This window comes from Manacus candei, unplaced genomic scaffold (genome assembly GCF_025592945.1).
Source record: "Manacus candei isolate 608988 ecotype Guabito, Panama unplaced genomic scaffold, ASM2559294v1 h1tg000017l, whole genome shotgun sequence".
Classification (NCBI taxonomy): Eukaryota; Metazoa; Chordata; class Aves; order Passeriformes; family Pipridae; genus Manacus; species Manacus candei.
Genome location: NW_026138065.1, coordinates 18,964,786 through 18,991,420, shown reverse-complemented (window position 1 = coordinate 18,991,420; position 26,635 = coordinate 18,964,786). Strand labels below are relative to the sequence as shown.

Genomic DNA, 26,635 nt, shown 5'->3' with positions numbered 1-26,635 from the left:
ATTTGATTTTTTTGTGAGCTATGGTGGTTTTTAAATCTCAAATTAAAAGCCCCGAACCATAAAAACTAATTCAAGAACATTAGCATCTTGGTCTCTGAAAATGAGCCTCTCTAATTGCAGAAATTAGTCAAGATTGTATAACGATCAGGACGTCATTAAAAAAAAGAATAGTGAGTAGGCTGTGCTTGGTTCAGCTACAGCAGCTCCAGAAAAGCTTTTTTTGTGTATACCCTTAATGAGAGAAAACTGTCCCTGGTAGACTGATTTGAAAGCACTATGAAAGCCTTTTAACCTAGCAGTTTGATTTCTGAGACACCAGTTTTCTGCCCTTGTTTATTCTCTTAGGCGCATCAGGACTTGAGTTTGGACACGTGTAAGAAGTTTTACTGCATGTTGTACCGTTGCGTCTGCAGCGGTGAAGTATGAGGTAGTGTCAATAGGCTTTACTTCAGGAGTTCTTTTTGTTTTGCATTCTTAAGGCTCCTGTACTACTTCATGATAATTACAAATATTTGTAGGAAATATACTATACTGCTTGATTTGTGACTTTAAGGTGGACATATTTTAAAGTTAGGCATTTTTATTAGATTAGTACCAGAAAATGAAGCTGTTAACATTCTACTCCTCTGCCTCATAAAGCTCTTCTGAGTAGAAGAGTGGTGTTATTTTGTGTTGTAGAAACATCTAGAAAGCTTTTAAGTTTGAATCTGATAAGACAAGATAGCAATCCTTATTCTCAGCACCTTTTTTAGAATTGCAGGTTTTCTCACATTTCTGTTTTCCTCCCTATATGTTTTGGCATGATAATTTCAGGCCCTTCATAGCTCTCACTGTTCACTTGACTTTCCATAGCTCATTTGTGTGGCATATGTGTTATAAAAATCTGTTACGTGTTGCTGAGCCCCGCATGGCTTCCATGAGTCCCTGTTTATATGGTTGCTGACATCTCATACAGGTGTCTCTATTCTGCCTTGTGTTGTATATTCAGAAGGTTCCCCAGGAGTTCATCTGTAAAGTGTGTCCACTCCCTCAGTAATATATTTTTTTAAGGACACTAAAATGAATACTTAATTGAAAGGAGAAAATGAGATTTTCTAGAACCTATTTTTTATCAGTAAATTTAAAAAATTACCTATTTTCCTGTATTCTCCCTTTTTTTTTCCAGATCTTTTTTTTCTTTTTCTCTATCTCTTGTCACAAGCATTATCCGAACCAAAGGTCTTTTGGCATGTCTATACCAAAAATATGAAAAATTAAGGTGAGGTTTTGAGTCTTTATTCATCATTGCCGGTTTCCTGGGAAGCCTGTCGCTGTTCATGAGAAATTTTGAGACACTCATGTCCCTCATTCCATGAGCTCTTCTGAGTCTCAGTCCAAGACATCAATTTCCCTGCTGCATGTTTTCCTCCTCTGGGTCTCACAAATACGTCCATTCACTTATTTCTTGCCATACCTGCATGCACAGTGCCAAAAATAGCCTTTCAAACCCAAACACTATAGTGTTGTCATTCACATTGTTCCCCAGCTTCCAGTCCCACATATACCAATGTCTAAATGCAGACATATATGTGCACACATTTATCTATGGCATGGTGATAGAAGTGTCAGTTTTTATTATGTGACTTGATCTTATAATGTGGGTTCCCTTAGCTAGCATATTGTAGCCTTGTTATTTCTGAAGCAAAGAACTTTGTGTTTATTGCTGATATTTTATCTTTAGTGAGACTGTTATTATAGCTATTCTGATGATCTTTAATGTTTTCAGACTGAATTGCAATTTATACAATTTTTTTTTTCTGTAGGCATTTATGACATTTTCCCATGCCTGTGGGACATGGAACTGTCACTTAAATGTCTTGGCAAAACAGTTTGAACTACTGCTCCACCCCAATTAAATACTGAAACATGAACTCTGAACTTTACTGTGAGTAAAATAAATCAATTATAAATTAGCAAGAGGTAGGCTACTGATGAGGGTAAGAGAAATCAGAATGTATAAATATCAGTTACTTGAACTCCATGAAACACACACACACGTCTGCATGTGCACGCACGCATAATGTTAGACTTGATCTGGACTTTTTCCTTCTGGCTTCATTAATCAACTAGCCAGTTAATCTGAAATATTTCACGTCAGCTTCACAGATCTGTTTTATGTATATACATTTTTAAGCTTTTATTTTGTTTGAGGTTTTTTAATATTACTTGGCTTGCCCTTCCATTATTCTTGAACGTTTAAGGTTTGGAAAAAAGTAAATTACAGACCCCCATGGACTGATGTAACACAAGAAGGCAGATGTTTTTCCCTCTTCTCAGGTCACACATTGTTTTTAAACTGAATGCACTGAGTCCAATAAAATGCTTTATACAAAATACCAGTTTCATATAGTAGTAGGCATCTCATTCTGCAGCCATGTTTACTGTATGTGGAAGTCATAGGCACTTTAAACAAAGAGCTCCTACTTAGTTCCTATTAAGTACTAATTTGAATTGATATAACTTTATCCATGAGGAATATGCATCATAAGTGTCAGAATTGCCTTGGTGAGCATATAAAATTTTCACAAGTTCTCTACCTAGTGGTCTATTAATCTCGCTTTTGATTTATTTATTTTTCCTTTTATTTAAATAACAAACAACTGACTTTTGTAAAGATGCCATACTTTTCAGAAAAGATTTTTTCCATATTGACTTAACAGGTAATTCTACAAAGTGAGTACTCTCTTCACACATTTTCACCACGTGTGAAAAGGGAAACCCTGGCAACTGAGAGAAGAGTGTCACTCCTTAGCACTCTTGCTCTGTGATATGACCTGCTTGTAGGATTTTGTATCAAACTACTGCTGGTTTTGTTTTCTATTTCCTTTTTTTTTCCTTAACCTCTTTAGCATTATCAGGACTACTATAATTGGGTTTTTCTTATTGCTTGGCTTTGTCTTGCAGCAAGACTCAAAGTTCCTAGAAGAGCCACCATAAACACTAATTATATCAATAGAGAGCAATAGAGGCAACAGCCCCAGGCTCATCACACTTGTCCAATTTTAAGGACGTTTCCATGAGATTTTTCCGAGTTTTTGAACTGGTGTCCTTTTATTGCATTTTACTTGTGCAGGATATAAAAGATAAGCATTCCTTCCGTGGATAAATTTTTGGTTGCTGATTATGTACCTGTTACTTTATGCATGCTCCGCTATTTGGCTTGAATTCTGAAGTGAAAGTAAGAGGCTTTTTAGACTGCTAAAGAGTCCCAGGATTGTGGGAGTGCACAGGGAAAGTCAAGATACCAAACACCTGTTTTCACTAAACTTGAGGATGTTGGGTAGGTCAAGAGGAGAGCTGTGGGTTAGCTCATTCCACTGTAAAGCAATGAAAGCCATAAAATATTATGAGCAAAAAGCCACCTGTTTTTGAATTAGTGCTTGCCATCTACCTTTGTGGTTTAAATTGAAAGTTCAGTATCTAGACAGCCTGTGTTCCTTTGACACAGCGTATCAATTTATACAGTGCCTTCCCAATCAGCTCCATCTCAAAGCTCTTTGCAAAACATAAAAGCAGGTGCACATATGCATCCCTTCCTCTCCCAGGCACTGCACTCTAACAGGAAAGCAACTTTTCTGTTAACAAAGCGTAAAAATCAGACAAGTGTCAGAAACTACATTCAATACCAAAGTACTAGAGACAAATTTCAGAAAGATAAATCCATCATGGTGGATGGCTGCAAGACCATTCCTTGATTTTCTTCAGGTGTTGTATTCTACAAAAGTAAATGCTTTCCAAACAGCTCTCCTCTGACAGCTTCATAGTCCTTTGTTGAACAGAAAACCTGATGGTCTGTGATATTGGTTTGTTCAGATTTAAAACTTACATATGGAAGAAGAGCCATGAACCTGACAAGAGTACTCTGTAGTCTGAAGGGGCAAGGCCTCACTATCCCATTATTACCTTGACCAAAAGATAGCTGGCTGAAGGCAAGCAAATCAGCTTTGAGAGAATTTTATCACGACATGCCTCAGGAGGTGGTAACCTTGGCAGATTTATTCTGTCCTCCTCTAAAGGTAATGTCAGGGCAGCTGATCTCAGGGACTGAATGCCATACAGGTATTTTTTTTCAGGCTTCAGTGTGTGTCTTTTGACTCTTGTTCTAAAAAATGCTCGCTGTTATTGATCTCAATGATCCCTCTGTGCCTGTTTCTGCTTGTGGCGTGGGCTATTCAGTCTGTTGTATTTGCTTAGTGTGAATGCAGTTCAGAGAACTCTGAAGGATGAGGCTAGCGTGGCCACGTTATGCTCTCAGGAAAAGCTTTTTTCATCAAGTCCATGGCTTTTAGGATATTTGGAGCAATGTTTTTTGCTGTTATTAATTTACCTATGACACTTAAGTGAGAGTTATGCTCATCCTCCCCTTCCCACACTGTTAATGAAGAGAGAATCCTTGGGCCGGTGATTCAGGTATCACATAGTCTGAAGAATCATTTCTGGAGATGCTTCTCTTCTCTTCATAGACAGCTTTTCTAGCAAGTGTGCAGCAAAGCTCAGGCCAGGGTCCCTTTTAATACTTTGTTGAGAAAGAGATGTGAGCATAAGGCTCTCCATCATCCTGAGTCACATCGGTGCATCTCTGCCACTACATCTAATGAAGCCCTAACATCCAGAGGTGCAGCTTTTGTAAGTACTCTAAATAGGTAGCACTCTACCATTTTTGGTGCAGATGACAAAGTCTAAAACCACAGCTTACCCCCCAGAGGAGGGCATTGAAAATACAGGTCTGTGAAGGTGTCCTAGTTACAGGGGCTGGGACCGGTTTATCACTATTTGAGTATAACCAAAACTCTGTATTCTACACCCTCTATGTAATTTCTGGTGGACTGTTAATAAATAGATTGTTTGCAGCAGCTGCCCAGGGCACACCTGACACCTCAAGCTACAAGCTGGGTGTTAAAGAAACCCTATGAAGCAGGGGAGTGTTCTTTTGTTTTCACACCAATGGCTCAGCTGTGATAACTCCCCTCCAGAAAGGCATTAACATCCTCACACCCAGCCTGAGGGGTCATTGCTGCTAATGGGCCACAATGGACTGGCATAATAGGCAGCTGCAACACCCAGACCATCAAAAGATTCCAAAAATATCCCATGACTCACAGAGTTAGATCACCCATTGTGAAACTCCCAGCCCTGGGGGAGGTACTAGGCATTCCCACCTGAACTTGAGCATATATAAACTTCAGGTTTGGGGATTTCTGGTACCACCTGTTGGATCCAGAGGAGGACCAGAACTTCAGTAGGACTGCAACTGCCACTCTTGGCAAGACTGCAATCGTTACTTCAACAGGACTGTGATCATCATCTGGACCAACAGCTTTTTCTTTTCTTTTACTTTGCACCCAGGGGGACTCTGTGGTGCTCAACACAGGGGCTGGTGAACATTGTTCTGTTCTTGTCCCAGGGTGTTGGGTTATACATCTGTCTTTGGGGGTTAAAATCAGTTTTCTCTGTATAATTTTATTTATTGTAGTCTTTTTAGTAGATTGTATCTCTGACTTGTAATCTCTTGAGTTAGGTTCATTTCTCCTGCTGGTTTACTTTTAAACCAGCACAGAAGAATGCAGGTTTCTGCAGTGGTTCATGTGCTCCCTGGTAGAGGTTGTTGTGAACAGGCTGATTGTTCAGCCCCACAAGAAAGTTTGCACATAGTGTACAAGGTTCTTGTCACTCACCTTCTGTTGGATGTGAGAAAGGAGCTTTATCTGTAGTAAGGAAAAAAATTATGCAATATGGTACGTTGGGCGCAAGGAATAGCCATATGCAGTTCAGGCTTGTTCTATGTCATCTTTACAGTTAACACACATTTGGCAAGCAGTACAAAATGCCCAGGAGAACTTCAGCTTGCCTGTGTTTCAATGGGTAGATATTTTCACATTTCTCTGTGGTTTTGTTTGTATAAAAAAATATTGTCCAAAGCAAAATATTCCTTCAGATAATGCTATAAATTTTAGTCTAGCTCTGATTCTTATTTGTTAGCTCTGGCTTATTTAAACTCCTGGATCAAGTAAGAGAAGTTTAGTTTTGCAAGCAAAGGAAACAAAAAGTAATGGCTAAGAATGTTAGAAAAATGGAAACAAGTCATCTGAGTCTCCACAAGAACTACACACAGATTAACTGATGGATTTTAATGCCAGTATTTCAAAGTTAGCTTGTATGACTTTTATTAGAAAAACGTTAGAAAACCCTTAAAAAAATTGTTAAAAGATTAATGAAGTGGCTACTTGATTTAGTATTCATACAGGCTGCTATTTACCAAAAGAAAAACCTCATATTCTGCCCTGCATACTCCAAATCCACTTCCTCAGTTTCTGAGCTCGTGCTATCCACCATTTCTAAAGCTCTGTGGTAGCACCATTAATAATCCTTTTGATATTCTTTTCTCTAATAAACATAAATCATCGACAACTCATTTGGTATTAGCATGGATGCCATAAGTCTTTCTGTGGTATTCCATCCCTTTATAGAAACAGTCAGTTATGTGGATCTGACTAAAATTCAAGCAACAACACTGCTGTGGATGAAAACTTGAAGGAATCTCATTTTATGTTATGAATATGGGTACCGCTAGATTGTCTAGATTGTGGCAAGTGGGACCATGAGGGAGACACAAGACTGATTCCTGCCTCCTCTGAGCTTGGAGAGGGCTCGCTGTAGCATCCAAGGAACCTAGTGGGGCTCCAGGTGTCAGGCCCAGGGTGCAAGCCCTCCTGCACAAAAAGGCAAGTCCAGCCTAGCTGGTCCTGTTGTTTTGCTCGTGTCAGCACAAAGTTCTGGGCAGTGGAGACCTGGGCACTGTCACCAGGCAGTCACTGCTGCCTTTTGGCTACTCAAGTCAGCAGCGGCAAAGGTGTCTGCCATCACAGATGGAGGTGCTGGCCACAGAGCTGGGCTGCTGCTGTCAGGTCTTTTTTTCTTGTAAAGCTTCATCTCTCAGAGCTGAGATGATGTATGAGAATTGTGTCTCTGATACTATCAGGACTTCAACTTTTGCTGTGAAGGACTTCTGCTTTTCCAGGCCTGGAAGTAGAAAGAGGAGCAAGAAGGTCCTCCTCAGATGGCTTTTCAGCTAGCGTAAATTGTTGTTGTTCTATGGCAGTCCAAGGATAATTTCCACAAGTGAGGGTTTGCTTGTTTTGGCTTTTAAACAGACCTCCTAATTAATCTCAGTTGGAACTCTGCTTGTATTTCATAGCATGGGGCAGTGCCAGGCATGTGGTAGCTGGGCAAAGGAGGATAAGCCCTTCATACTCTGCTCTTCCAGCTCTGTGCTCCGAATTTACCTGCTCACAGCAGCATTTCTCCAGCTGTGGGGACAGGTGAGGTGATGGGCAAATATGTCTGCAGTATCACAGCATATTCATTGCCTTTGGCAGGTGGAAAAAAAGCAGGATTGAAAAACTTAGTGAGGTCAACAGGGGCAGAGTTTCCCTATTTTAACTTTGAATTTGGCTTAGTATATGGATCTGCAAACTGTGATTGTTGGTCCTTATAGTGAAAACAAAGCACTGACATAGATGAGAAAAGGGAGATAAAATTATGGTATTACTTTAGCCTAGTATCGACCATAAAGATGAATTAAAGAAAAAAACAGAATGACTCATTTAACGTGGCAAAATAGAAACCCTTCTCTTAAACTTTATTGAACATACACGCTTCTCCATAACCACGTCAAAAAATAAAGCCAGTGTTGAAATTGCTGAGGGGCAATTTAAACTTTGTTCTTGATTAAAAACATGACTTTATATCAAAATTTTAAGTAAGGTTTTGCTTATTCATTTTGGGTTTGTTTTTGGAGGATTAGTTATGTGCAGTTAGACTGGGGAAGCGGAAGGCAGACTGGTTTATAAGCTTCACATGACTGACTATTTTTTTTCATACAGTTGGCTATTATTTTGGCAATAATTGCAAATGATCTTTGCACTGCAAAGGTATAAAATGTCAAATTCTCGACATCTATTCAAAGTAAAGAAATATGCCAGTTTCTTAATGAGTCCAAATATTGGTCTGCATGATGTGATTGAGGTAAATTACACCCTTTTAGGACACAAACAATAGTAATAATTTAATTTTTTCCTTTAGCTTTTAAACTCTGGTTAAATGTTTTTTCCCAAACAGCTTCTTTTAATATCTTTGATTTGCAGTATTTCTACTGATGCCAATTGTTCTGCTGAAGTTTTTCAAAGGATATAAACCGCAGTGGTTTGTTCATTGCACAAGATGCCTAGAGATTTCTTTTTGTCTGTAACTGTGCTGTATGATTTTTATGTGAAATTGATTCTGTACAACTGTAACTAATAGGATTTTCCTGGAAACAATCAGAACATCTTGTACCAATGTTTACAATAAATATATAAGAAGAAATTGATAGCTATCTAACAGTTTCCAGGAAGGTGGAAATTAGAACGAAGCCAACCTCTGAATGTTTTTCAAAGAGACAGATTGGGGTTTATTTTATTTCTATTGAAACTTGTCATGTTATTTGAATTCCCTTGATATTTTTTTCATACTTCAGAGCCTTTTTTAACATTGTCCATCCATTGAACATGCTGGCCTTACATGGTGCCTGGAAAATGTTAATTGAGCAATCCTGAGTTTAACCCTTCCTTCAAATACTTTGTAAAAATACAGCTGTTAATAACGTTTATTTGGCTTCAATTTAGATATGAAAAAATCCATTTCAGGAGGTTACTGAAAAAAGCTTTAGACTTAATATGTGTTCCCCACATATTAAGAGCAATGGCATGTGCTGTAAAGAATAAAAACCACAACACACAGACATCAGTCCTCATGGGCTAATGGAAATCTAGACCTGATTAAAAACCCATTTCAGGACTTTTTTATTGCAGGGGTGGGTTTGATAGCTGTCAGTGTACAGGAAAATAGCACATCTGGAATCTTACTGTGTACTTGTGCTGGCTGGTATAACTCAACCTGTGTGTCAGATTTTTTTTTTTTAATAGCCAAGATTTATTTGGTTTCTATTAATTTTTTAAAAGTCTTTGGTAAGTATGCTTATTAAGTACTAAATTTTTACCCTACACAAATTGAAAGCTATATTTTAGTAGTGAGCAGTTTCCTTTTTAGAAAAGTAAGAAAGGCAAATGCTTTAGTAATGTAGAGAATTATTTGATTACAAATGTAGTCCCTTGGCTTCACAGGGATGACTATTTTGCAGCTTGTTTAATGGAAGTTGCATTTTTCTTATGAATTTTCTATCTATTATGGGAAGTCTAAAAGGAGATATTAAACAAGTAGTAGACTCTGACTACTATTATATCACGAATTATTTTCCCATTAAGAAAATGTATATGCCTAGGAAATTGTAAATATTGTTCAAAAAAACTCTTGGATTTGCTTGTGAAACCTGAAACTTCAGTAGAGGATTTTTTTCCTAAGCAATGTCTTGGAGAAAATTGAACAGTCAGCTACAGATCAAGAACTTTATTACTGTTTTAGTTGCAGAACTAACCATAATATTAATTAAATAATTATATTTGTGATCATCCTTAAGTTAAAAGCAAGAAGAGAGCAATAAAAGTGTTTTGATGGTCCCCCACAGCCCGAGATTTATTGTCTAGTAAAATTTTAATAGTGCAGTTTCAGAACTCTTTTATTTTAATTGCTCTAGAGATTTGTATAGCTGAAATATTTAATATATTTTCATATATTCAAATCATGGTCTTAAATCAACAATGACATGGATGTTGCCTGGTTCGTCCTAAAAATCTCCAAAGATTGAACTGTGCTTATGAGTTATTAATGTTTTGGCTGGCTTACTCCACAGTGTCATTTTAGTCCTGTTCCACTTGGCAAAACCGTGATATTTTAAAGTTCTTACAGGTTAAAGGTACCAGGGGAAACTGTAAGTCTTCAATGGGAAAAGAGCCAGATGGAGATAAATTTTAATCACATTCTATTAGCTTCAAGGTGGCAATGATTTTGAAGAAAATTATGTATTATTTATTCGATTTATATACAGTATAGGTGGACACGCATTTAAATGTCATTCCAATGTTAAAAATGAATAGTTATAAAAGTCATAATAAAGGACCTTTAGAATGTCACTACAAAGTGCCCAGAAAAGTTCAGCCAATTTATTTTGGCTGAGGTGGAGAAAGAAAAGTATGACTTTCTGGGACAGAGTCACCCATAGGAGCAATCATTCATCAAGTAGTCATAATCTTGACACAGCAGTGTCCATCAATTTTATTTTCACCAAAGTCAAGTGAAATACTTGCACATTAGTTATCTGTGAATTTTCTATGATCCCCTAATTTTGCTCCCAAATACGCCAGTATTTTCAATTTTTTAAAGGCTTTAGAGCAGGGTTCAGTAGTGAGTTGTCAGATAATTATTTATGTTTTAGAAAACGTACTGTGTGCATTTCCCAATATCTTAGAAAGTATTATGCATGAGAAGCAAACTGTACTTGTCAAAATATATGAGCAAAGCATATGTAATTAAGGAAGGGTCTGGCTTTTGCTTTTCTTATTAAACTGCAATTTTCAGAAGTATTTGATTTTAGAATCCTGTGATTCCTGGGTGGTCAGTGAGAGATATTCTGGGCATTTATTTTTCTCTGAAAAGCCAGAAGTTTGACAATTCTGGCTTTTACTGGGCTCTAACCTGGGCTCTTGCCCTAGGTGCCTACCTTCTTTTCCTGATTAGTCAAAGAAGTGTAAAGCTAGGGGCAGAAAATGTTAATAAGCAAAGTCTGCTTTGCCAGACAAGGTTCCTCGCATGCCCATATTATAAGCCTCTAATCAAACTGAGAAAGGTATGAAGTTACTGGCAGGCTTGAGGACTGGAAGGACAGGAGTCTGCAGTTAGAAGTTATTGAGAGGTACCATTTTTTTTAATCTTGTGTAACATGGGACTTCTCTGATTTTGACAAGTAACAACATTTTGTAGTATAGTTTTGCATTGTTTTGTTGCAAAGGGCCAATCCATAGCGCCTCCTTTTTTAATTTCAAAATGAACTGAAACTAAAATGGGCTGTACACAACAGGAGGTGTGCTCCACAGAATTTCTTCAAAGTACAGATGGATCAAGGATTGTGGATTAATAGACCAAGGATTACTGGACCGAGGATTATGTTTTTGAGATGCGCTCCCCATCAAAACATTGCTGGTATAACGTTGGGCATGTTGGCTTGTTGTGCTTATCTGGACAAGAGCAGCTACTTCAAAATGAGCTGGAGTAATTCACCACTGCTTTTGGATGCTTGCAGAGGTCCACCAGGTTTGTTTTCTTTTATATCCAGAAAGTTTAAATTTGGCAGTGCTTGCATGAATGGAAAATTACCGATAAAATTGTGAAAATATCTCCATGAGACTGCAGCTCTTATGTAGATTCCTGAATTTCAAGACAGGACCAGATCTCAACAGTGATCTCTTAGCCATTTCTACCAACCATTCTCTCATGAAGCTTATAGATCTGAATTCAACCAAGGCTTATTTTTTCAGAAAGACACTTTTGCTATTAAGTCTTCAAGTGTCAGAGAATGTATTATGTCAAACAGACTATTTTAGTGCTAATTTACCTACCAAGGAAGAATGCACATTACTTTTACCCTGATTTTGTCTGCTCCAGCCATTGGACTTTTTCATATCCCTGTCTAAAAGCTTGAAGTAGATGTGATGATTTATAAGATGGGAAGTATTTTTGGCATGGATGAGCTAATAGACTCTGATCAAGTCAAGCATTCAAATTACTTTGGATAAGTTTGAATCTATACAGTCTTTCAGGAAAAGACAAGTTTGCCAGACAGAGACCCATTCCTCTAACCCTTTTCTGAACTATTCCCAGTTTCTGAACATCCCTTTTATGCAAGTTGGCTGGAGAGCTCAAGCTCAGAAATACAGCTTGTCTTATGCTCTTTTAGTACCCAGGGTAATTTACCCTATGATCCTAAGATGCCCAGAGTAAAAAATAATTTTCCTTTTAAAAATGATGAGATTTATAAACCTTACAGAGCTCTCTTTCGGGATAGTAATTCTCATCATTTCAGCTGTCACACCAGATTTACTGCAGTCACTTTTTTCTGTAAAAATTATGAAGGAAAGCAATGTCTGCAATTGTTAACATCATTCTGGATATGAAACATCTCGTGTTTCCTAGCAGACTCTAAACAAGAGAGGAGAAAACCTTTGGCAACCCTGAAAACCACGAGCAGAAAGTTGCTTTTCCTGTGTCCCAACATGGAACATTTGAGTGTAAGGGCCAGAACTGCAAGGCCTGCCTGGCAAAATACAGATGAAAGAAGGAACGTTTTTAACCCCTTCTTGGGTGGACCAGGGTTTCTGCTTCTGAAAATGGCATAAGAGGTCCTACAACAGCCATGTCTGTCATCTTATTTGCTCTACCACAACCTGGTAGACATTAGGCATTGGCCTGTTGATGTTAGCTCTGATCATGTTTGAAGACTTATTTATTTTTAGCATTCACAGTAGCTCCATTATTGTACATCTTTATTAAAATTTATATTTTATAGAAACTTTTTCACATTTGTTCTCTATGGAGAAAGATTTTTTTTCTGTCTGCTTGGAGTAAGGGAGCTTTCCAGCCACAGACCTCAGAAGACTGAGGAAAGAGGAGTTGGTGCAAATGTCTTGGGGGGTTTTAATCCAATCTGAACTGCAGGTCTCTGTGGGTAAGGAATATTCCTTGTTGAATGGACTATACATAGCAAGGAGGTCTAGTGATATGAGAGTAAAAGCAAAGCCCTCTGCTCCTGTCAGATTTCAGTACACCAAACTTTAGGTCTGGTTAAAGATAATTTTTATAATTTAGTAATTTATCCCCCATGGTTTCTAGTCCTGCTCCCAACTTTGTTTTCCCTTTGCCAGGTGAATATTCTCTAATATAACAAAACCAAAAATAGAGAGTCATCTTAAAAAAAAAAAAAAAAAGGATACCCCAGTGGAAAAATGGTTCTGGTGGAAATGTTCCATGCTTGTAAGCAAATGTGCAGATTTCTGCTAGAAGAGGGTAATTGTACAAATGCCTCTAATAAGCTGTAGAGTTTGTTTCATTGAGTAGAGATCTGAAAGCTGAAACAAATGAGTCTTTCTTCCAGAAAATATGAGTTTGTGACATTCAAAGCTATTCAAAGCTGGAAAATACTGTCCCTAGATTATAAACAGGGAAATGAAGTGCAGAGATGATTATGTGATTTGCCAAAGATTTCAGAGAATTGTGGAAGAGAGCTTAAGTGTGACAGCACTTCCTAGGAGAAATAATACCTCTAATGTATGTAAGGGTAGTTTAGCTCCTCAATGCCTATGAGTCCTGCACCTCTGCACTTAGTAGCTATGAAAAACATCCAATCAAAATGTCAGCATCTTGTATGTGTTCATTTTTCATAGGTGCAAATGAAAACACCAGATGGAAACCAACATTTTGCTGACCATGGATATGGTCATTTTAATGACCGTATCAAGCATTCTTTTCCTAGGAGGACATAGATGTACCACTACTTCTCTTAACAGAAAGGGTCACTGAAAGAGTTCAAATGATGGTGCATTTCTAACCACTCTGAGAGAACTGGCTGCACTAAAATGCTTCCTGGTTTATGTTACCACAAAAATTGTAAAAACAGTTTTACAAGCTGTTGTGCTTTAGTGCAAAGCAAACACATTAAAAACACTTAATGACCATTGCTTTGTGCATCTTCCTGTTAATTTATATAATTTAGTCCTATAAAAGAATCAAGAGTTGTTTGTTTGAGCAGCTTAAGATGTTTATTAATAGTTATTGGTCGTGTTGTACTTGCAATGTGAGCCTAGACAGGAACGCAGAGCTGTAACAGTGCTGTGCTAGCAAGAGAAGTTAACTTTGCATTTGCATAAGCATGTAGGAAATAAACCAGTTATGATACAGTGGAATGCTGTTAGTTTTTTTTTCTATGGGATTATAAACTGGAATTTCATATTCTGATAGTCTGCATCCTCAGACCCTGAGCCTAAGGGACCTCACACCTCTGTGGTGCCTTCCAAAGCCGCCACAGAAGCCCTCCACATAGCCCACAGGCTATGGAGAGATGCCTCTGCTACTGCAAAAGCAGCAATGCCACGTGTTGGGAAGCACTGTATCCCCCCCTCCGAGGTTCAAAAACATGTGCCAGTGACACACCCATCACACAGCAACCCCACAGCAATCAGCACCCCATCACTCCACAATCATGTGCTCCACACACACCCAGCAGGCTCCCATCCAGAGCCAATCAAGTGATTGGGGCATGAAAGGGAGTGTGATTGGGGTGTGATTGGGGCATAATTGGGCCATAGTGGGTGTGATATTGGGGTGTTATTGGGGTGTGATGGGTGCACAACTGCCATGTGATTTTTGCACGATGGGCATGTGATTGCCATGTGATGAGCACATGATGAGCAAGTGATTGGAATGTGACTTGGGCATGATAACTACACGGTGGTCATGCAAAGGGCATGTGATTGTTGTGTGATTGCTCTGTGACTGGCCCATGATGGGTGCATGGTAGCCACTGGTTCCAATTACAGCTCAAGTCCAGCTGTAAAATTCTATTGGCACCCACATCTTAGGCACAGCTTTCCTGCCTCCCTTCCTGTATCACCAGGTTAATTTGCAGTATATGCAACTGATTTGGCAGATATATGGGTTCCAGAATAACTTGGCATCAGCTACACATATTTCTGGCAATTTTTCAAACTTTTCCATTAGTGTGGATCTCAAAGCTGGTCTCGCTTCATTTGTAAATGCAGTTACTTGCCCAAGTCATGCATGGTGCCCTGTAATAAAGTTATTTCTCCAATAAACTCAGACCTGTTGGAAGACTTTGTGCTGGAACTAATTATGCTTCCTGACATCCACTGAGGAGTGACTCCCAATTTGCATACACTCGCCTTGTATCTTAATTCCTGACCTGTCTTTGGAACTTGTTCTGTGTATTCTGTACAGTAATGTGGTTTTTCATAAGTCATGTAAATTATGAGTTTTGTCATCTGTAGTTTCTTTGTCAGAATATTTCTCTGCTTTTTTTCATATCTCATATATGAATGAAATCCAAAGACTCAATAAATGAGGCTTTATGAATAATGCTGAAAATTTTCTACCATGGGGGTTTAAAAATACACTAAAAAGACACTGTATTTCATGTTTTGAAGTTCTGCTCTAATGGAGAAGAAAGATGATAAAATAGGAGAGGAAGAAAATGGTTAGTGGCAGGAGAAATGTGAAGACATGGTATGAAGGATACTGGGGCACCACTTTCTTTTCTCTCAGCTCCTGCACAGTGCCTATACCCAGTTCTACACATTATAGAGTTTCTTTTGGTATGTTAGTGAAGAAAAAAGAAAAAGTGGTGCATAAATTTTAGGCTGTCTTTTTGCAGAGTGCCAATTTTACCACTGTTCTTCTCTTTTTCTTTTATTCTTCTCAGCATCAATCATGTCAGCCAGTATTTACTTTGATAATTCTGCTTTCTTCTGTTATGAGTGACTGGGCTGGGTCCAGTTATGTTGGAATATCTTGTAGAAGCAGGACATGTGAAACTAAGTTTAATCATGACACAATACTTTCTGGTAGCCTAGATTTACTAGGAAAAAACACTGTCCCTACAGTGAGGTTAAATAGGTCTGTAGGTGATATTGCTGGAGCAAAACACTCCCTCTAATTCACTTACAAGCGCAGCTTGTGATAGGAATGTGATGTGCCAGCTGGATAGAATCCTGCTAGGAATGACTATAAATCCTTTTATTAAACATGATTCAGCTTGTCTTTACTTCCCTCTCCCCTCCACTAGTTTTCTGAATTGTAGTTTCTATCTTCTTTTTTATACAGTAGGAAAAGTAACCCAGATGAAAGCTTTTATTCTTTGCCTTATGAACTTCTTTTCTTAGATCTCCTAAAGGGAAATTGTTCCTGGAAAGTTTGGACAGTTGTTTTGTTTCCCTTAATACTTGCAAACACTAAAACACCGCAGTAAAAGAGAGGTTTGTATTGCCATATACTGTTTGGTGATTTTTTTCCCCCTTTATGACTTTTCCCTGTCTCTTTCTCCTGTCTTCTAGTGCACAGCTTGTAGAAATACATCACATTTCTGTGGTGCAGCAGAGTGGGAGGCAGAAAATATGAATCTTATTAGCAGTTTGGCCAATGTCTTCCTACGTGAACATGGGTAAGTTATTTATTTCTGCACTGATAATACAGTGATGTTAATCACCTATTTCATGGGGCAAAGGTGGCTGGTCTGTAGCATTCTTGAACTGTTTAAGCAGTTAAGATGGGACTCCCAAAGTACATAAAGTATGACTGTCATGTGTTTGGCTAGCATGGAGATTTCTGGGCAACCTGAAGCTCCTCTGTGGGGCAGAGCAAGTGGCTACAGCTGCTAATGCTCATACCACCCAGATGCCCTGGTATTTTCTGGGAGGCAGCCCAGACCTGCTCTTCAACAGGTACTCAAGTGAGTCATTCTCACGTTCCACCCTGTTAAGATTTTGGTATGAAACATGTAGGATTAGCAAAGTTGGCTATCTCTATTATGTGAAAATAAACAGAAAGGAAAATATGCTGAGCTCTGGTGAGAAAAATTATCAGAGCAAAGAGGGGTGGGAGAGAGCAGGTGCTCCACTCCCTCCCGCCAGGTGCAAGTTTATACCTGTATGCCTGTTTAAGCCACACTTTAAAAAGTGCCAGCGATGCGCCAAGCTGGTACCAAAGTGCAAATATTAGAATTGATTCATACTATAATGTACCTTTCAGCCACCCTCTTGTTCCCCAAATTAAATAAACTGCATGGGTTAAAGAGTGTATTCCTCCCCACAGGTGTCAAAATCTTTGGCTCACTCTGCTCAGCTCCCCTGATCCTATAAATTACACATACTGTGTTAATTTTGGCCTCCTACTGCCTTATTTTCCTACTTGTTGCACAGCTTTACAATGTCAGAAGGGACATATTTTTCCTCCCCTTCCTTCTTGTCTTTCTAGTTGTGCATTTTATTTAACTGGGACTGTAAAATGACAGCATTAGTGGCCAGTCTGGCATGAGCTTCATGTTTTATTTGATAGAAGGCACTACTTACACCGTAGTGTAAGTTTAGTAAAAAGACATGCTAACCTACTCCTTTGAGTGCAATTCTTCTTTGCAGTGTGTGTAACAAAAAGGTGCACACTTGGAACTGACAGGGGTTAAGAATAGATCTGGCAAAAGTTATTCTTCTCTAGAAAATGAACAGAGAGAGTGAGCAATCTCCAGGCTCACAGGCAGTAGCTGAGCATCACGCTCAGATTCACAGGCTGTGCAAAGCCTATGAGACAACCTAGGAATAAGGAAGAGGAGGGAAAGCTTCCCCTTGGTAATCAAGCTATTTCCCAGTTTATTCTGGTTGGGATCACCATCCAGCAAAGGCTCCTGCATGCAGTTTATACACTTACATAGTTCCATTGAGGCAGGTGTGATTTCAGGGTGCTGCCCAATTTATCTTATTTAAAATTCTGTCTGAAGATTCATTGACTTCCAGGACTGGGTCTTTACTGACAATCTTTGGATCATTTAATAAAAATGCATCTTTTCAAAGCAATCGAGATACCAGGTGGAACTCGTAATATGAAATATGGGCCTGTTTTTCCCCAAATTCTTTAATATTGAAGATTCTCAATAGTTTTATTACAGTTTCTTGCTGCTAAGCCTTCCTTGCAAACTACACTGAAGATTAAAGTTTTTTGAAGGTGTATGAACAAGTTCAAAGGTCTTAAAATTGCATTAGTTGGTAGGGTGTAGCTGGTTTACCACAGTTACCAAAACAGTACTTCACTTCCACGCAAACACAACATACAATTAAATGCATTCATCTTGTTCATCAGACTGGAATTGAATCAGCTTACACAGTTTAGCTGTGCTTGATATATGCACATAACATGAAATGGTCTGAAAAAATCCTGCCAGGACTTTTTTTTTTGGTCTTCTCTCCCCCAGTTTACCAGGAACTGAAACTATAGGGGAGTAATTTAATAAGAATATGGGGGTAAGTAATGGGAATTTAAAGGAAAAGTTATAGTAATTAAGATGTTTTGCTTCTGCTGAAAATCACCTTAACTCCTCATGCAAGATTTCAGCTTTTGCAGGTAGCTTTGTAGGTCTTCATAGTCAGAAACCTGATATTGTCTGTGGCCTTCATGGACAAGAGAGGCAGTATGACATGCTCGCATTCTATCGATTTTCCAGATCTGAGAATGCTAATATTTTTCATATGCAATCATATTGGTGTTTACATTATTTTGGGATTGGAAGTATGTTTTGATGCTTTATGAAGTCTGACATTGCTTGAAAAAACAAATTCTTAATAATTGATTAAAAAGCATAGCTGTACCACTTAATCTGTCTGTGCAAGAGGCATTTTTCCTCTGGGACAGGACTAACCCAGCATTTAGTTAATCAAGTTTTAAAAGCTGTGAATTTAAGCTCTTTGGGATATATACATTACCAATTGCAGGAAGTTGGGAAATAAAAGGAACTTTTCAAATAAAAAGATGTCAATTTAATAGCAAAGGAGCTGAAAACAGATGTTTCACGCAAAGCATAAGAGTTGTGTCATTCCTTTAGGTTTTCAAAGTCACTTCTTGTCAGATGCATTGGTTAAGAGAGAAAATTAATGAGCTGTGTTAAGTTTTATTACACAATCTTCTGATGTGGGAAAGCTTCCCTGCAGGAACAGCTCTGTGCATGGCTTAACTGATTTAGACATGCCTGGTGCAGTATTCTCCAGAATGTGTTGGAGATCAAAGTAGGGAGAGTTATTCAGGTTTTATGGCAAGGTAATTAAAAAAATATGGGGATTATTACATAGAAATCATACTTGCATAAATTTGCTGGTAAAATAAAATCAAATAAACACATTTAAAAAATGAGATCAGGAAAATCAGCCACATTTTTTTACCATTAGAGATGCAAATCTGCACCCTGAAGTCTACACAGTTGGCTTCTTTCTTCCACTGCAGAGAGTTTGGCCCAGTTCCATTTTAGTGGTGTTTTCATTTACTTAAAAAAAAAAAAAGCATACTAAGCATACCGAGCTCTCCTGTTTTGTGACAGTGTGAAGATGGGCACTTTATACCAGGCACAAAGTGGTCCCAGGTAGAGCAGTCACAAGACTTCCCCTGGTTTCTGAGGTGATTTCATCTGAAAATCCCTTTTCATAGAAGAATCTTGTGTCTGAACATTTGTTAATATCTGTTACAGTACAGACTGTGAGTGAAGAGAAGGTTTGGACCAATAACTTCTGGATAAAGGGTAAAAAAATCCCTAGAAAACTGCAAAGACTTTCTCGGGTACTTCTACAGGATTTCTGAGGGGAGTGCATACAAGCTCAAGAGACACTGTGTTCATCCTTTCTGGCCATTTACAGGAGAAGTGGATGCATGCACTATACTCCAAATAGGGGCTCAGAAATTCCAATCTAGAAAGAGGGAGAGATGATGTGTTGTAAATGTTGAAGTGCTGATTGTGAAATGCAGAAAACATTTCTCTCTGGCTGGGAGAGAAATGAAGTAGATGATTGTGAAACTTCTGTTTAATCAGAGAGCTTCCACATTCCTGTCACATAAATATGCAGAAAGGATAAAGCTTATAGCTTCAGCTGTCCTGAATGCAGTGATACCATATGATGACAGAACACACATGCATATGCCTCTATAAACATATACACAGTTGAAGTCGAAACATATAATACTGTCAGGACTGAGCTTTCTCTCTCCGAGGGTGTGCATATGACTTCTTTGGTCTAATTGGGTTTAAGACTCTATGTGTGTGCGTATATGCAAGAGATGTAAAATAGAAGTATAGTAGCTTTTGATGTGAAATAAAATTTTCTTGTACCAGCTACAGGTTCCTGAGAGACTACATGTGAGGATCACACTGAAACCTATGCAGTTGAAGCACTGGCAACAGAATAACACACTTGGCTGTCATTTTTCCAGTCTTCTCTGCTGCAGTCTTAAATTTCATGAAAGAGGAGCTATTGACTAGTAACTCCACAAAGATGAAATGGTTTAATTTGGACAAGGAAAACCTATATGAAGTTTCAGGTAAAAATTCCCCCATGCTTTGCTCTTCTGGGTGATGAAAGAATTTCCTGAAGGAACTAAAGAAACCACCCAACAATGTCAAATTGTCTAAAGGTACTTGATTGTGAAATGCTGGACATCTTAAGCTTGTCCCAGTGTTTGGCATGGTGGGTCTCTTCCACTTCTAACCTCTTTCAAAGAATCAATACATACTGCATCTAATAATGATAATGAGTATGTATTAAAGAGCTGGAAGCTTATGGGCAGATCTGAAAATATTGCAGAACTTAGTTGATCTTCATGCTCCCTGGGTATGCATGGCTGTTAATCACATGTGTGCAATCTTGAAGACAAGGACCAGAAAACTCATTGAGATTTTGAAACGACAATAATATAAAGCCAGTTGCAAGATTTAATATAAAAATCTGAGCAGTAAAGAATTCTGTGATGTATCTGGTTCTTGTTTGATGTACTTCTACTGACACAGTTAATATAGTGTTTGCAGTGCACACATAAAGCAGATATGCCCAGATTCCTCTCTAAAGAGTTAAATTATTTTATAGTCATGCATGCTATCTTTCCTGTTACTTTGCCCCCACAATTTCTATAGGCTGTATTTATTTTACGTAAGTTGTTCTTAACAGCTTTCAACATAATTTGTTTTAATATAATGGTAGAGATCGATGGTTATAAAGAAGGCTATAAAGATTCTTCTAGGAAATTTCTGTGTATGAGGGAAGTCCTTCTTTTTGGGGATTACCAAACTTTGAGAAAAATAATCCTCAAATGAGGTATTCAGACACATACTTTCTATTCTCAGGTGTTAATGACTGTGTATTGCACTACAAGAGAATAAAAATCACCCTCCTATACATCAGTCAAAGTTTTCAAAATATTTCAGCCTCCCCCCACGGAGAATTGAAGTAGTATCTAAGTCTTTCTAAAGGCTGGTGCCAGCCCTTCAGACATAAGGTTTAATTTTAGCCTTACTTATTTTGTATGCTTGAAAATATCAGTCAGCTGAAGATTTTCATGCCTTTTCTACAGACATGCTCCACGCAGGTGTGAATGTTTTCTGCAAGATCTGCAGAAAGACAGGGACATACAAAGCCTATTGTACAGGCTGTCATGTCCGGCCAAGGTCAGTCTGACTCGAGTGTTCAGGATGCTTAGAGCAATAGCCTCATTATTATCTGAGTCATCACAGTGACTGCAAGCCTTAGGAAAAACTTAGCTGAGAAGTTAATTTGTGTTTGGGTTGGTTGGTACATATATGCTCTCCACTTGCATCTTCAAGTGGTTTGTTTCATAAGTAATGTGTTGATACCGGGTCCCAGAGCTGCTGCTGCTGCTGCTGGTTGTTTCTCCCCTTCATGGTTCCCTTGCTGCCTTCCTGATCCACTGTAGGAAAAAGGCAGTATGTTGAGAACATCCTCCATCAAACCCTCTGCTCTACTGGAGGGACTGAGGAGAGACTGGGGAGAATATGGACTGGCAAACTCTTGACTGTGTCTCTGTTTCTCCAGGGCTTCTGGGGAGGAAGATGCTGAGTCTCAGCACAGAGTACAAATTCCTTGCCTCTCTGTGCTGCTTTGTGCTTGCTTTTCCAGGCAAAGTAAAACACTCTAGAACTATGCAGCAATCCCTTATGGTCAGCATGCCATCTGCTGCTCTCCTTCAGCAGGGAACTCTGGGGACTACAGGCCAGGAGCCAGTGGTGGCCTTGGCATTAGGCCCCTGAGATGCCTGCATGCTGGTGGAGTCCTAGCAGACCTTTCTTCCCCAAATCAACATGAACCCTCGCTGCAGCTGTGTTAAGGTCAATGACTGGACAAGGCTGACTCTAAGCAGCTGGCTACTCAACATCATTATTTCTCCCTTTGTAAAATGGCATCATCCTTTGCAAATTCCTTGAAATTCTTATCTAGAAGTTGCTTTAAAAATTGGAACATTATTACTATACTAGGTTACTGTGGAACTAGAAAAAAATTTACCCTGAACTTTTTCTCATATGTGTTTATGACTAGAAGGCAGACAGAAGGGGCCTGTATCTAGACAGACTCATAAGAGTGTTTCTCAAAGCAAAAATCATTCCAGAGGCTCACTAGTTCTATCTTCCCTATTTGGAAGAGACTCTGTTATAAACCAAATTAAAGCAATTAGGCCATTTATGGCTAGAATTTTTTATTTGCTCGCTAACATCAGTGTCAGCAGGAGAACGATCACTGGAGGTGATGCTCTCAAATGTGTAACAGTAACAGTGATGAAAGATTTTAAAGGGGAAACAGGACCCTATATAACCTGCTTATTCTGATTCTAAAAGGATCAAATAGAGTCTGAAACTGTCTCTGAACTGTTGGGATGATTTTGTGACAAGATACATGGCTTGGGCAATCTGACTATGGGCCGACTGTGTCTCATATCTCCTTGAAGGGATATTTGCTCTTTGTCAGTTTTTCCTTTGGGATTGCACCATCTTTTGTGTTCAGCTGTCTACATGGATGAGATTTTAATAGGTTCTTATATGAAGCAGTGCAATTTAATGATTTTGCCTAACTAGAGGTATATCAGTTTATTTCAAGCAAGGGCATGCCTTTCTGACAAAGATCTCTCTAATCCATTGAATATGTTGTGTTAATGCTTGTTGATTTTTTGATGAGTGTAATGATTTGGTAATTATCTTTAAATGCTTTCTTTTCTGAGTGTGCAGTGTTTAAGGTATGGTTTTATTGATTAAATAATGGTATATACTTATGTTACAGCAGTGCATTCCTGTACGAGGATATCTTCCTGTAAATCTTCTTCATTTATAAATTAGATGCACCATGTATTCAAGCATGGCATCAGTTAAGCTGTCATGCACTGAGAACTTTGCTGGCCCAGTCCTGATACAAGTGTCCAAACAGGTATGTAAAACTGTGCATTGAGATGTTCAATACAAATTCACTTAAATCAGCAAAGCTGCTGTAAGAGTAGGAAATATTTTTTCAATTTTTTAGTAAATATTGTTGAAAGTGAGTGATTTTGAATGGAATTTTTGTTGTTATCAGGGCTGATATTGTAGAAATAACTCAAATTTCTGATGTGAACAGTGAGTCTGCTTCCCTTCACGTCGTGGTGTGCTCAAGGGTTAGGACGTCAACCCACCACACTTAAATGAGTAACCTTCATTCAATTATCACATAATCACATAACCATTTACCTTTCATATATACATTTGCAAAACTAATGCAATGCGAGTGCAAAGATGAGGTCCAACACAACAAGGAGTGAAACAACACACTGAAAGTCGAAAAGCAGCCACAAGATGTGCTTTCAGAACATGAACCTTCTCAGTCAGGAGGAATTTCAGTTCTTTGCAATTAACCCTGCTCTAGTAATCCATCTACAAGAAGGCACAGGCTAGTCACCCTTCCAGAAACTTCCAGATCTAATATAAGATTATAATATTGGGATCTAGACTGTTTGAAGGTGGCACAAATAATAGCAGAGAACAAAACACAACCCAAATATCCCTAAATTCCAGTAGAGAGATTATAGTTAAACCTCCCTTGATATACTTCAAAACCAACTTGTATTATTTTCTGTGCTTGTTCTTATGTTCACTGCAGGTGAGTGACAACTACTTTATGGGCCAGCTTCTGTTCTCAGTGAATCACAGGAATTCTGCTGGTGTCTGCAATGGGAGCAGGAGCAGCCTTCATGAAGCAGTCATATAAAAGAATAAGGGGGGAGGGGGAAAGTAAACTTCTTTACCAGTGTTTTGAGGTTAAGGTTAGAAGATTACTATAGCTGTTACAGTAAAATGATTCATTCTATAGCTTTTTCTTTAAAGTGTAGGTGCAGCAGTGGCTTATTATGCACATCCTGATCTCTGTGTACATACTCTTGCTACATATTCTGATTTTGGCAGGAAGCAAATCCTGGAGTCTATTTTGCTTTTCATTTGGTGCAGACAACTTTTTTGGACTCCATGTGACAGATCAGCTATTTATCCCCTGCTGCTCTCAAAAATTTTTATAATAACAGCCTTAAAAATCAGATTTCTTTGGCAAATTTCTCCAGGATAAAGTCACCCATAAAATGGAATAAAAATGCCTTTAGGCTTATGAATTCTCTTTCTCTCAAGCATCAAAATGCTGTTATTTTGAGAAATGTTCTTTGTTTCTCTGAAATCTGAACTTTTTCCACTTGGAGACAGTTAACTCCCTGAGAATCTCACAGAAATGGTATTAGATGTTGATCTCTTCGTAGGAGAGCAGGGGGAAGCAGACAGCCAGACCACATCGATCCGGGCTGCAGGATGTGTTTAGTGAAAAATCTATAGAGCTCAGCTTAGGGTGTCAGCTGTCAGTCTGCAGAGCATCTGTCAGAGGAGTATTTGCTTCACTGCTGCTGAATGTGAGTAATGCTTTCACAATATGGCAGTACCATGCTATAGATTACAGTTGTAATGGAGCACATCCTGAACAGCTGAGCCTGCTCTCTCTTGCTCATTCAATAGCAAGAGTTGCCTTGCTATAAGAGCTTGGGGGATTATGTACTCCAAACAGCTGTCTATAGCACCATGGATTTATTTGGGCTAAATGAGAACTTGCTTTCCTTAGCTAAATCAAACTTTATCAGACAGTTTTACTGTTGGCAGTTAAAATAAAATGTGTTTGCTGAACAGTAAACACCTTGTTACTGTTAGGAAGGATTATATAAACAAAAGGCATACACAATGAAGTCTTATGCCAACTGACTTACTGTCAAAATAATATACTGCTGTTAGCGGAATTGTGCTCACTTGAAGGAAATTATAGGTCTAAAAACACATCTTGAATGACAAAGAAACCATTTTTCCACAAATAATCTCTAAAAAGTTTAATACACTGTTCCTTGTAGAAGTAGTTTCAGAGACCAAGGATGCTGAATCCTCATACAGGAATGTTAGGAAAAACCCGGTGAACTGTCTGAAACCTTCAAAGGTTTACTGCATTTGCATAATGTGCTGGATCAAGTAGATTTAACATTTTCCACTTATGAGATATGTGAGAGTTGTTTTTGTTCAACAAAAACTACAAACTCTCCTTTTCAAAATGCCGTTCTTTCACTTATTAAACTCTGTAATCTATGCAATTACAGAACACTCATGAGCGACAGAATACATGTCACAATAATATTAGACTATTTCTGTAGTGTAAATCATCTTCCCTTCACTCCTTGAGAAACTGAAAATAAGGTGGATATTCTGTTTTATAGTCACAAGGAAGAAAGGCAGGTCCAAGCAAAGGAAAGCCACCGAAAGGAGTAATGCTAGCTACAATGAGTTTTGGATTATTCTTCAGAGAGATTGAAAATGAATTTATTTTCTTTGTGTTAAAAACTAAAATCCTGGTTCAGGAAAACATAAACCTAACATTACCTGCACTTTCTCACTCCGTTCTGAATTTCACCATGCAAGAAGATTTGCATTTCCTCCTATAAATGTGCAAAGCATTTCTTTTAACTTAACAGTTAAAACACCAGAATTCAGCTGAAATTACCAGGAAATGTCTTCTGCTTGCAGAACCCACTATGCCAGTATGAGACTGTAATGTTGACTGGAAAGATGGACAGTACCTCAAAGGTCAAGAGCTGTAGGCTGAATTTCAGCTAATGATTTCTCAAGGATAATTTGCGGAAAGATTTGTAAGTCTGCAAATTCTTGGGAAAAACTCTCTAATTTACACAAATGTGTTTTGTGGAACCCTAGTTAAGCATTTATTAGTATATTTAGGTGTATTCCTTACTATGTATATGTATCATACTTTGGAAAACTTATTTTTCCAGGAAGAGAACATGCTGGAAGATTGAAAAGAGGAATTTTAATGGTGCCTTATAAATTCTTCTTCATCCAAAACTGGCTCCAGGTGAACTTAAGATGAAGCTTTCCACACATTTCCCAACATAATGTCTTGCTTCCTTAATGTTATGCCTGATCTTAGAAATGTTCCTTTTCTTTTCCATGTTCTTACCAAAAAGCTTATAACACATTATTCTGTAAACAAATACACCAATTTTTTGGCAATTATGTTTCCCAGTCCTTTAGGGAAACTTGAGGACCTAGTAATTATCCCTCTGTATTGCTTGTCATGACTGTATAGTTTGTAGCACAATAATATATAGACAGGTTGTTAAATCCACCTTATTACATCTTAGAAAAAAAGTCATGAATGAAAAGATTCCTTCTATGTCATCTTTCAGCAACAGAAAAAGATATCTGGTTAATAAATGTTGCTGCTGTAACAAAGACAAGGTCTAGAACTTCTATTTTGTTATGGTAACATATTGGGTGTTTGGGTATCTTTCCATGAGAAATTAAGGGTAAGATAACTTCATGAGCATTTGCTATTGGGTTTTTAAAGTATGTATACAATTTATGCTGGTGCGCAAGTGCTCTGCCTTGGCTAATTAATTAGATGTCCACACTGCTGACCCTTGACATAAACCTGAAGGATCAGGAAAGATGATCGCCTATTTTAATTATTTTCTGAATTCAGGTTTTTGTTTGTGTTTTTTTCTTTTT

The 26,635-nt window shown here is 38.3% G+C and overlaps 1 long non-coding RNA gene across 1 annotated transcript in view; it reads left to right on the top strand.

Moving 5' to 3' along the window:
- The window catches only part of LOC127469163 (uncharacterized), a 96,232-nt gene extending 69,920 nt beyond the window's left edge, over positions 1 to 26,312 (top strand). The window contains exons 6-12 of the long non-coding RNA XR_007903875.1: positions 1,803 to 1,924; positions 16,092 to 16,198; positions 19,901 to 20,106; positions 22,848 to 22,991; positions 24,340 to 24,486; positions 25,637 to 25,758; positions 25,900 to 26,312. This is a non-coding gene — a long non-coding RNA (uncharacterized LOC127469163). The remainder of the gene's footprint in view (positions 1 to 1,802; positions 1,925 to 16,091; positions 16,199 to 19,900; positions 20,107 to 22,847; positions 22,992 to 24,339; positions 24,487 to 25,636; positions 25,759 to 25,899) is intronic.
- The last annotated feature ends 323 nt before the right edge of the window (positions 26,313 to 26,635 follow it).